Source organism: Phragmites australis, chromosome 23 (assembly GCF_958298935.1).
Source record: "Phragmites australis chromosome 23, lpPhrAust1.1, whole genome shotgun sequence".
In the NCBI taxonomy this organism is placed as follows: Eukaryota; Viridiplantae; Streptophyta; class Magnoliopsida; order Poales; family Poaceae; genus Phragmites; species Phragmites australis.
The window spans coordinates 9,514,648-9,524,995 of NC_084943.1; positions in this window are offsets into that span (position 1 = coordinate 9,514,648).

Genomic DNA, 10,348 nt, shown 5'->3' on the forward strand with positions numbered 1-10,348 from the left:
CTGCTGCGCGAGCGGGCGGTGGAGGCCTCCCAGGCGGACTTAGCTTGCCAAAAGGACGAGGTTGAGCAGAGCCGCACCGAGCTCTAGCGTCAGGAGGAGGACATCGCGATCCATGAGACCGACGTCGGCATCACTGCCAAATGGGAGTCGGAGCTGACTGCTTGGGAGCAGGCTCTCACTGCCCTCGCCGAGCAGGTGAAGAAGCAAGCCGAAGTCTTGGCGCCCGGCGTCGTCCCGACCAGCATGGCCGAGGGACTGAGCTTTGAAGAGCGGCTGCAAATCTTGAAGGACGAGCTCGAGACCGTTAACACTGAGTGGACCAACCTTCAAAGCTTTGTTAATGCTGAGTGGACCGTTAACGCTGATGATGGGAGACATCCTTCTGCAGGCACGGAAGTCCGTGAGGGTGGCTGGATTCGGGCAAGTCTACGTGGGCGAGAAGGGGATGGAGCGAGTGACCATCGGCCACATCGCCCTCGGCTTCGAGGAGATCAGCCAGCGACTCAAGGTGCTTCCCCAGGCCGTGCAGGAGTTAACCGCCCGGGAAGGGCATGGTCTGGCCCAAGCGGTGGCCGAGCACGTCTTGGCCTACTACGGGAGCCGGGACCCGAACTTCTCGCTGGAGCCAGCTCGGGAAGGGGTGGTCGAGGCCGAGGAGGAGGCCGCCCGGGAAGCTGTCTGGGGCGTCGCCGCTGAGGTGGCGGCTTGTTTGGCGTGAGCTGCCGCCGCCGGACGCTGGCAGCAGCGGCGAGGAGTCCGCGCCACCTTCTGAGCCCGCCGACTCAGACTCAGATTAGGCTTTTGTAGTTCTCTTTTTCTTTGACTTGATGTAAATATGGGAGTGATCCCTCAGAATAGCTGTTCCTTCTTTTTGAATATAATGGAAGCCTTTCTTTGGGGTCGCAACTCCAGTGTTCTCTCAGATGCTTGATGAAGTTTCTATTCTTTTCACTTGATGTCCCGAGGAGTACTCAATCAGACCGAGCCCGACCTTTCCCTCCCCGAGAACGGAGTCACCCCGACCACTCATCGCTCGAGTAGTGAGGCTTCTTCGTGCGTTTAGCCCCCGAGCCCTCACGAGTCTGCAGCGGCTAAGTCAAGAGACAAAGGCACAAACTTCCTTGCTCGGGAGATAGGTCGATCCAGCATGGGGCACGCCACGACCAGTGAACGCTTTCCCATTTTGCGACCACTCAAACAAGTAGATCGGAGACATGTGCGGGCGGAAATGCGACCAAGAGTCCCCACAGTTTGGTGGTGCCCAGGCTAGAATGGACCAGATCGAGCACCGACAACCCGCCCCCAGGGCCTAGGCTCCCGACCGCTCTTTGCTCGAGCGGTAGGATTACCCGAGAACCCTAGAGGCTCGGTAGTGCTCGGGGCCTTTTAAGCGGATCGAACACCACGACCACTATGAAGGACTTTGGTCAGACATTGCCGTTCGTACGGTACACCTTTCTACTGTTCGTTCTGTCGTTCCGGGAAAAGCGGACACTGGGCACTGAGGTCCTCACGGTCGAGCTGCTTTTGCTCTTGGTTGTTGATCTGTGATTTGAAAAAATAGAAAGATTCTTTATTTGGTGTGCTCTGTTAGTGCGGTACTCATTATAGTCTGCTCTCGTTTTCGACCCGAGACCTCTCGAATACCCGGACCGGCGGATTATACAGGCAGAGGCATAACCCAGAGGTCCTATGGTTCGGTGGTGCTCGGGAATGACAGACCAGACCGAGCACCGACAGCCTGCCCCTGGGGCCTAGGCTCCGGACTACTCTTTGCTCGAGTGATAGGATTACCCGAGAACCCTAGGGACTCGGTGATGCCCGGGGTACTGCCACGACACCGAATACCACATTCTACCACGACAGACATAGGTTAGCGGCAACTTCCTGCGCGCATACCGATCAGGATTCTTTTATCAACAGGGAAAAAGAGAGAGCAAGTTTTTCTCGCACAATCGAGCATCTCACCAGACAAATTAAACATATGGTTTCCAGAAAAAATAAAATTTGAAATAAGAATTGGACATTGACAACATATATATTGACAATTTTTACAAGACTGGGTGACTTACCCGGTTAGTGGTAGCCCCTGGCCAACTTGGGCAGGGGGGAGCCTTCGGCCTGGTTGGCCCGAGTACATACATGCCATCTACGGGAAGAACTTGCGCAGATGCTTGATGTTCCACGCATTGGGGAGCAGCAGCCCATCCTCTGCAGCCAACCGAAAGGAGCCTTCTCGCGGGACACCGATCATGGTAAAGGGGCCTTCCCACATAGAGGACAGTTTATTCCTTCTTTCGCGCGATTGGATGCGTCGGAGAACTAGATCCCCCACCTCGAGAGACTGGGCCTGGATGTGACGCTGATGATAGCGCCGCAGGCTTTGCTGGTAGCGGGCTGCTCGGACGGCGGCACGCCGCCGGCGCTCTTCCAAGTAGTCGACATCGTCGCGCCTTCGCTGTTCCTGTTCACATTGAGAGTAGGTGTGCACCCAAGGGAAGCCAAGAGCGAGCTCGGAGGGGAGGACCGCCTCAGCGCCGTACACAAGGAAGAAAGGAGTCTCCCCGATAGCGCGACTTGGCGTGGTCCGATTGGCCCATAGCACAGTAGGCAACTCGTCTATCCACCCTTTCCCCGTGCTTTGCGAGCACGTTGTAGGTTCGGGTTTTGAGGCCCTTCAGTATCTCCGCATTGGCGCGCTCGACCTGCCCATTGCTCCGAGGGTGAGCGACAGAGGCGAAGCAGAGCTTGATGCCGAGGTCCTCGCAGTAGTCCCCGAACAGGGCACTTGTGAACTGAGTGCCGTTATCGGTGATGATCCGGTTCGGGACGCCGAAGCGACTGGTGATACCGCGGATGAACTGAAGCACCGTGTTCTTGGTCACCTTAATAACTAGAACCGCCTCCGGCCACTTGGTAAACTTGTCGATGGCGATGTAGAGGTACTCATAGCCCCCGATTGCTCGGGGGAATGGACCCAGAATGTCCAGCCCCCAGACCGCGAAGGGCCATGATAGGGGGATGGTTTGAAGAGCCTGAGCTGGCTGGTGAATCTTCTTTGCGTGGAACTGGCATGCCTTGCAACGCCGAACAAACTCCGAAGCATCCTGGAGAGCTGTAGGCCAGTAGAAACCTTGCCGGAAGGCCTTCCCGACCAACGTGCGGAATGATGCATGGCCACTGCACTCGCCCTCATGGACCTCAGCGAGAAGCTCGCCGCCTTCTGCCCGGGTGATGCATTTTAGGAGGGCGCCGCCTGCGCTGTGCCGGTAGAGATCCCCATCTACTATGGCATAGCGCTTGGACTACCGAGCAATTCTTTCGGCAGAGGCATCATCCCCGGGGAGCAACTTTTCTTTCAAGTACCCTCGGATCTCGTCCATCCATGAGGCATCTTGAGAACTGCTAGCAAGTGCAGCGCACTCGCCGGGCGGCGACACCCTCTCGGGGCTTCCCATTGAGGGCACCGCCGGGGTCCCCTGAACTAGGCTCGAGGTTTCCCCTTCGTCCTGTTCGGCAGGCAGGACGGAAGGCCGTGTGAGCCTTTCTTCAAAGACTCCGACAGGGACGCGCGCACGGGAAGAGGCCAGGTGAGAAAGGTCATCGGCCAGAGCGTTGTTGCGGCGAGAGATGTACCGCAGCTCTAGGCCGTCGAAGTGCCTCTCCAGCTTCCTGACTTCCGCCACGTACGCCGCCATTTGAGGATCCATGCACAGGTATTCTTTTGACACCTGGTTGACCACCAGCTGAGAGTCTCCCTTGACTAGGAGGCGACGAATCCCGAGGCCCACCGCAGCCCGGAGGCCAGCGATGAGGCCCTCATATTCCGCCATGTTGTTGGTTGCTCGGAACTGTAGCTGCACGACGTACCGGAGTTCTTCACCCGTTGGGGAGGTGAGAACCACTCCGTCCCCCACGCCTTTCAGCGTGAGGGAACCGTCGAAGTGCATAATCCAGTACCTGGGCGCATCGTGCCCGAGATATGCAGAAATCTCTTCTTGGTCGATCTCGGGAACGGGCGTCCTCTCTGCCATGAAGTCAGAGAGCGCCTGGCTTTTGATCGCCTGGTGGCTGACAAAGTGCAGGTCGAACTCCGCCAGCTCCACCGCCCACTTGACGACGCGCCCGGTGCCTTCTCGGTTCCGGAGGATGGGCCCCAGTGGGTACATGGTAACCACCGAGACCTTGTGCGCCTGGAAGTAGTGGCGTAGCTTCCGGGAAGCAACAAGCATGGTGTAGAGCAGCTTCTGGGCTTGGGGATATCTTGTCTTGGCATCCTGGAGGACTTCACTGACGAAGTACACCGGTCACTGTATTCGATGGGCCTGGACTGCGGCTTCACCCGAGGGCCTGGCGGCGTGGTCGGGGCTGGCCGGGTGCTCGGGCTCGACTCCCTGGTCAGGAGGAGCCAAGTGCTCGGGCTCGACTCCCTGGTCAGGAGGAGCCGCAAAGACTGGGGTGTGCCCAGGGACGGCCGGGAGTTGGGACCCAGCACCTTGCCCCGAGCACTCATCACACTCCACCACCAGTACCATGCTCACAACCTGAGGAGTGACCGAGATGTAGAGCAGTAATGGCTCGCCCTCGGAGGGGGCCACCAGTACGGGCGGTGAGGTGAGATATTTCTTCAGATCGCGGAAGGCCTGCTCGGCCTCCGGCGTCCAGTCAAAGCAACCGATCTTCTTTAGGAGCTTGAAGAGGGGGAGTCCTCGCTCCCCGAGTTTGGAGATGAAACGCCCGAGGGCCGCCATGCAGCCGGCGAGACGCTAAACTTCCTTGAGTCAATCCGGGGATCGCATCTGCTCGATGGCCCAGATCTTCTCTGGGTTGGCCTCGATCCCTCGGCTGGAGACCAAGAAACCGAGGAGCTTGCCCGCAGGTACCCCGAAGATGCACTTTTAAGGATTGAGCTTCAAGCAGGTAGTGCGGAGACTATTGAAAGTCTCTGCAAGATCTTCAAGCAGGGTGGCGCGGTCTCGGGATTTACCCACGAGATCATCGATGTAGGCCTCGACGTTGCGGCCAACCTGCGAGTTAAGGGTGATGCGGACAGCGCGCTGGAAAGAAGACCCAGCGTTGCGCAAGCCAAATGGCATCGATACATAGCAATAAGTCCCCACCGGAGTGGTAAAAGAAGTTTTTTCTTCATCCTCTATGGCCATGCGAATTTGGTGATAACCAGAGTTTGCATCTAGAAAACATAAAAGATCACATCCCGCGGTTGCATCTACAATCTGATCTATGCGGGGTAAAGGAAAAGGATCTTTTGGGCAAGCCTTGTTTAGGTCGGTGTAGTCCACGCACATGCGCAGCTTGCCGTTGGCCTTCGGGACGATGACTGGGTTCGCCAGCCACTCGGGGTGGAGGACTTCTCGGATGAATCCGGCATCAAAGAGCTTACTGACTTGCTCCCGGATGAACTCCTGGCGCTCAGGCGCCTGCTGCCGGACTTTCTACTTCACCGGCCGTGCGTCCGGGCGCACAGCCAGGTGGTGCTCAATCACCTCCCTAGGGATCCCGGGCATATCGGACGGTTGCCATGCAAACATGCCGACGTTAGCCCGGAGGAAGGCGACGAGCGTGCTTTCCTATTTGCTGCCCAGGTCACCGCCGATTCGGACGACCTGGGAAGCGTCTTCGCTCACCATGACCTCCTTCGTAGGAACAGAGGCGTCGGCAGCGAGTCGGGGTTTGGATGAAGAGGGTGCCGGGCCCCCTGGATGACCTTCGACCTCGGCCCGAGCTGAGACCAAGGCCGAGTATAACTGCTCGGCGCAGGAGACGGCGCTGCTGGTCTCGGCGGACACAGAGATGGGGCCCGCAGGGCCTGGCATCTTAACCGTGAGGTACGCGTAGTGAGTGACCACCATGAACCGAGCGAGCGCCGGGCGCCCGAGGATGGCGTTATAGGGGAGGGGGAGCTCCACGACATCGAAGATGACGTTCTCCGTCCGGAAGTTATCCCGGCTCCTGAATGTCACGGGCAGCTCGACCTGCCCGAGGGGCAGGGAGTGCCCGGGGGTCACCCTGTAAAAGGGGAGCGACGGCTTCAGGCGCTTGGAGGGCACCTGCAGCTTCTCAAAAGCCTCCCTGGAGAGGAGGTTCAGGCCAGCGCCCCCGTCGATCAGCACCCTGCTGACCTTGACATTGCAGATGGTGGGGGACACTACCTGGGGTAGTCGCCCCACGCATGCAGTACTGGCGGTGTGGTCGGCCAGGCTAAACGTGATCGGGGCATCCGACCACTTCAAGGGCCTTGCGGCCTCTTCGCTAGGGGTCGCCGAGCACACCTCGCGCTGCATGGTCTTGACGCTGCGGCAAGAGGAGGGCGTGTATGCGCCTCCGTCGATGAAGGCGATGGTGTGCTCGGGCTCCTGGAAGCTGAGCTCTTGGTTGTCGGGGGCGGCTCTATCGTCGCCGTCCCTGCGGGGCTCCTCGCGGTCCCTCTAGCGCTGCTCGATGAGGCCTTTGACCGTGCCACACTCCGTGAGGTCATGCCACTTGGTCTGGTGGATCTGGCACCACTTCCCTACCTCAGGCCTCGCGGGAGCAGCGGCCCTTGCAGGAGCGGGAGCCGGAGCCCTTGGAGGGGCTCGGGCCGGAGCCCTCGCGGGCATGGGTCGTCTTTCGGCGGCCGCCCAGCGTGCTTGCCGGCGATCGGGTTCCTGGCCCGGCCCACAGGCGGGGCCCTGGGCTGGCTCGACGGGGACAGCCTCGCGCCTCCTTCTCTTTTTCTTTTCCCATTTGTCGGAGCAGGAAGAACCTGGCTGATCGGCGGCGGGATGCTCGGGACGCGGAATATGCCATGCCCGAGCCTCCACCGCCTTGGCGCACTTGTTGGCCAGCGCGAAGAGTTCCGTGGTGGTTTTGACCTTTTGCGTGCCCAGCTTCTCGAGCATCCGCTCGTCGCGGACACCCTGCCGGAACGCGACAATAATAGCGTGGGGGGTTATCCGCGGGATGGTGTTGAGGACCTGGCTAAAGCGCTGTATGAAGTACCACAACGTCTCCCCCTCCTGCTGCTTGACAGCGTGAAGGTCGCACTCCAAGCCGGGGCGCGTGAACGTGCCCTGAAAGTTCACCACAAATTGGTGGCAGAGATCATCCTAGGAGCCGATAGATCCTGAGGGTAAGTTCATAAGCCAAGAGCGGGCAGAGCCCCTCAAGGCGATATGGAAATAGTTGGCCATCACCTTTTCACTGCCGCCTACCGCTTGGACAGCAGTGATGTAGATTTGGAGGAACTCGATGGGGTCGATGGACCAGTCGTACTTCTCCGGCAGTTCTGGCCGAAACTTGGTGGGCCATTTGACCCGGCGGAGCTCGCTGGTGAAGGCACGACAGCCTATGCCGTACCCTGCGGCGTGGGCAGTGCCATTAGGTGGTGAACGCCGGCGCGCCGGGGAGCCCCGGCGGTCGTGGGCTGGCAGGGAGGAGGCCTGGTCCTCGGTTTCGGCCTCATGCCGGGTCTCCTGCTGGCGCTCAAGGGTAACGCGCGCGTGTTCGATGGCCCTCCTCTCGTTGAGGTGTAAGCGGAGGTCCTGAGCTCCGGTAGTGGCCAGGGGGGCGGCACTCCGCTTGGAGGCCCCCCGGCCAGTGCGACCGCCACCTGATGATGGGCCAGTCTTGGCTGCGCCGCGGTGGGAGGTAGCGCGGGAACTTTTGGCCCGCACCTGGCGGTGAGCCGTGCCGACAAGGCGGCCACCTCCTGGAGCCAGCGGCCTTCCGGGGTTTCCCCCGCCGCCTAGACTGGCGGGTGCCTGAGGAGAGCTTGCGCCGCAAGCAGCGCGCTCCCGGGACTGGCCTCGCCGAAGGCGAGCCTACGCCGCAACAGCGCCCGGCGCTGTCCAGACGTGGATCTGGCGCCAGGAGTTTCTGCCGCCTGCTGAGGGTTAGACGGTGCGCCAGCGACGACGGTGGCGACCCTACTGGGCCCAGCGCCATGGTCCCCCTGGGAGGGGAACGCCGTGCGTGCGAACCGCGGATGTTGCTGGGAAGCAGCAGCAACTGGGGCCTCCTGAGCGAGGGGCTCTATTTCCTCACTGGAGCTAGAGCCGGTGCGCCGGAGACGATGGCCACCTGCCATTTTTTCTACAGGAGAAAAAAAACAAACAAATTCAGGGATGCAACCCCCCTACTCGGTGCGCTAGCTGTCGGAGGGTTAGCTCCTGTCGCAGGGATCCTGAGAGACCCCTTTTTAGAGATTCAGCTGGGGGGATGATTCTGAATATGTTTGCTGGAGAAATAAATGGATGTAAATGCGATGGCAGGTGGGGTGGAATGATCTGATGCAGAAAAGAGTAAATACACTGGGGGGATTTTTAGACAGGTTCGGGCCGCACTGCACGTAACACCCTACTCCTGTGTGGATGCTATAAATGCCCTGAGAATGTCTCTCAGGAATGTGCTGGTTACAAGAATGTCTGTTTATCCTAGAGTCTCGGGCTCCTTGTTCTTCGGTGGTCACAGCTTCTATGCCTGTATGAAGGTGTTCTTCGATCTCTAAGCAAGAACCTGAGAGTTTGAGTGTTCTCTGTTCGCTTGGATTCGTGTTGGATTGCCTCTACCTTCGATCTGTGTTTCATCGTCTTTGTCTGTGCCTGCCGACTACCTTAAATACCCGCCGGCGGTAGCGTGCCCCGAAAGGGAGGGCACGAGTTCCAAGGCGCCATAAATGGAAATGGCGTCATCATGGCCTCTGCGCGAAGTGACGGGGATTGAAAACGCGCCCCGCGCCCGTCTTCAGTCGTCATGATGGCGCTGGCAACGGGCGCCGTGGAGAGGGCCCACCGTGCAGCCGCAGAGCAGCCCGGCATGCCTTCCCGGTCTTGTTCGCCAGTCACAGCAGCGTGGCAGACGGAACGCCTCGGGCCTCGCGATGCTATCCCGAGGCGCGCTGGATGGCGCGGGATGGGACCCGTGCATTAAATGTCCTCACGCCTTTCTGCCAGAGTATGGTAGGGACTGACACTGAGCATGGCGGGAGCAGTTGGAGGTAACAGGCCACGCGCGCTCTTAAATGCGGCATCGGGCCTTTCACTGGCTGACACCTCATCGCTAGACCCCTGTGGGGGCCACTGACGGGGGGCTTCCTGGTCGTTGGGGAACCGAGTGCTCGGGGGTCAGTGTTTACCATCCCGAGCACTCTCTCCCGAGAACTCCCTCTTTTGGTCCTCGGGGAACCGAGTGCTCAGGGGCCACTGTTCATGGCCCGAGCACTCTCTCCCGGGCTTGACTGTATGGATCCTCGGGGAATCGAGAGCTCGGGGGCCGCTGCTCGCAGCCTCGAGCACTCTCTCCCGGAACTACCTACATTGGGTCCTCGGGGTACTTGGGTGCCCGGGGGGCCACTGCTCGCAGCCCCCGGCACACCCCTCCCGGTACTCGGTTCTCCTGGTCGTCGAGGGACTTGAGTGCCTGGGGGTCACTGTTCACCTCCCCGAGCACCCCCTTCCCGGTTACTTGGTCTTCGCAGATCATCAGGGAACCTAGGTACTCGGGGACCACTATTTGTGGCCCCAAGCGCCCTCTCCCGGGACTTAGTCTTTTTTACCTCGCGGAGATGACCCGCGTGGGAGGGCGCCACGTGGCGGATTGCTGGCCTGGCCTAGAGATTCGGGGACCCCTGGTTTCTGATTCACCGACAGAGGCCTAGCCCTCGGAGGCTGCGAACCCTTCCGATCGCCTCTCCGGCATGTACGTGGCCTTCCGAAGACTCGAAGCTACAACAAGTCCCTCCAAAGCCTTCAGACTCCGAACTCAGCAGGAGGCCTTATCCCCAGAGGTTGCGGACCCCTTCGGGCCACCCCTCTAGTGCCCATGCGGCCTTCCGAAGCTTAAAGACGCAGATGGCCTCCGAAGATAATATCAGGGAAGAAAGGACACCCCCTGCAGCCGACCTGACGCGAGGTGACGAGCGATTAATGCCGGTGCAAGTGGTGCTTATCCTGACACCCCAGCGCGATGCAAGTCGTCCTGACATCCCCGGTAGAGCGGCGCTGGGCCGTAATTGGTAACCGGCTCATCCCTCAGGGGGTAGGCACCACAATAGTTACCACGGTAGATATTTATCTTCTATGTAGGGTAAAAAATAGTTATACAGGATAAGGCTCAGTAATTCGGCCAGGTTCTAGATATTTGTACATCGTGATAACTTATACACTAAGCTATGTACTACTCTATAAATAGGGGGTTGTGGTTATCTGGAAAAAGAGGTCACAAAAAGCACGCTTAACACAGCACAGAGGAGCACAATCACAAAGTCTTCCTGTGATACTCCCTCTAGCCCGGTCCATATTTTTACTATCGATACATTTGTGATGTCCTTCCTCTCAAACTTCGTCTCTAA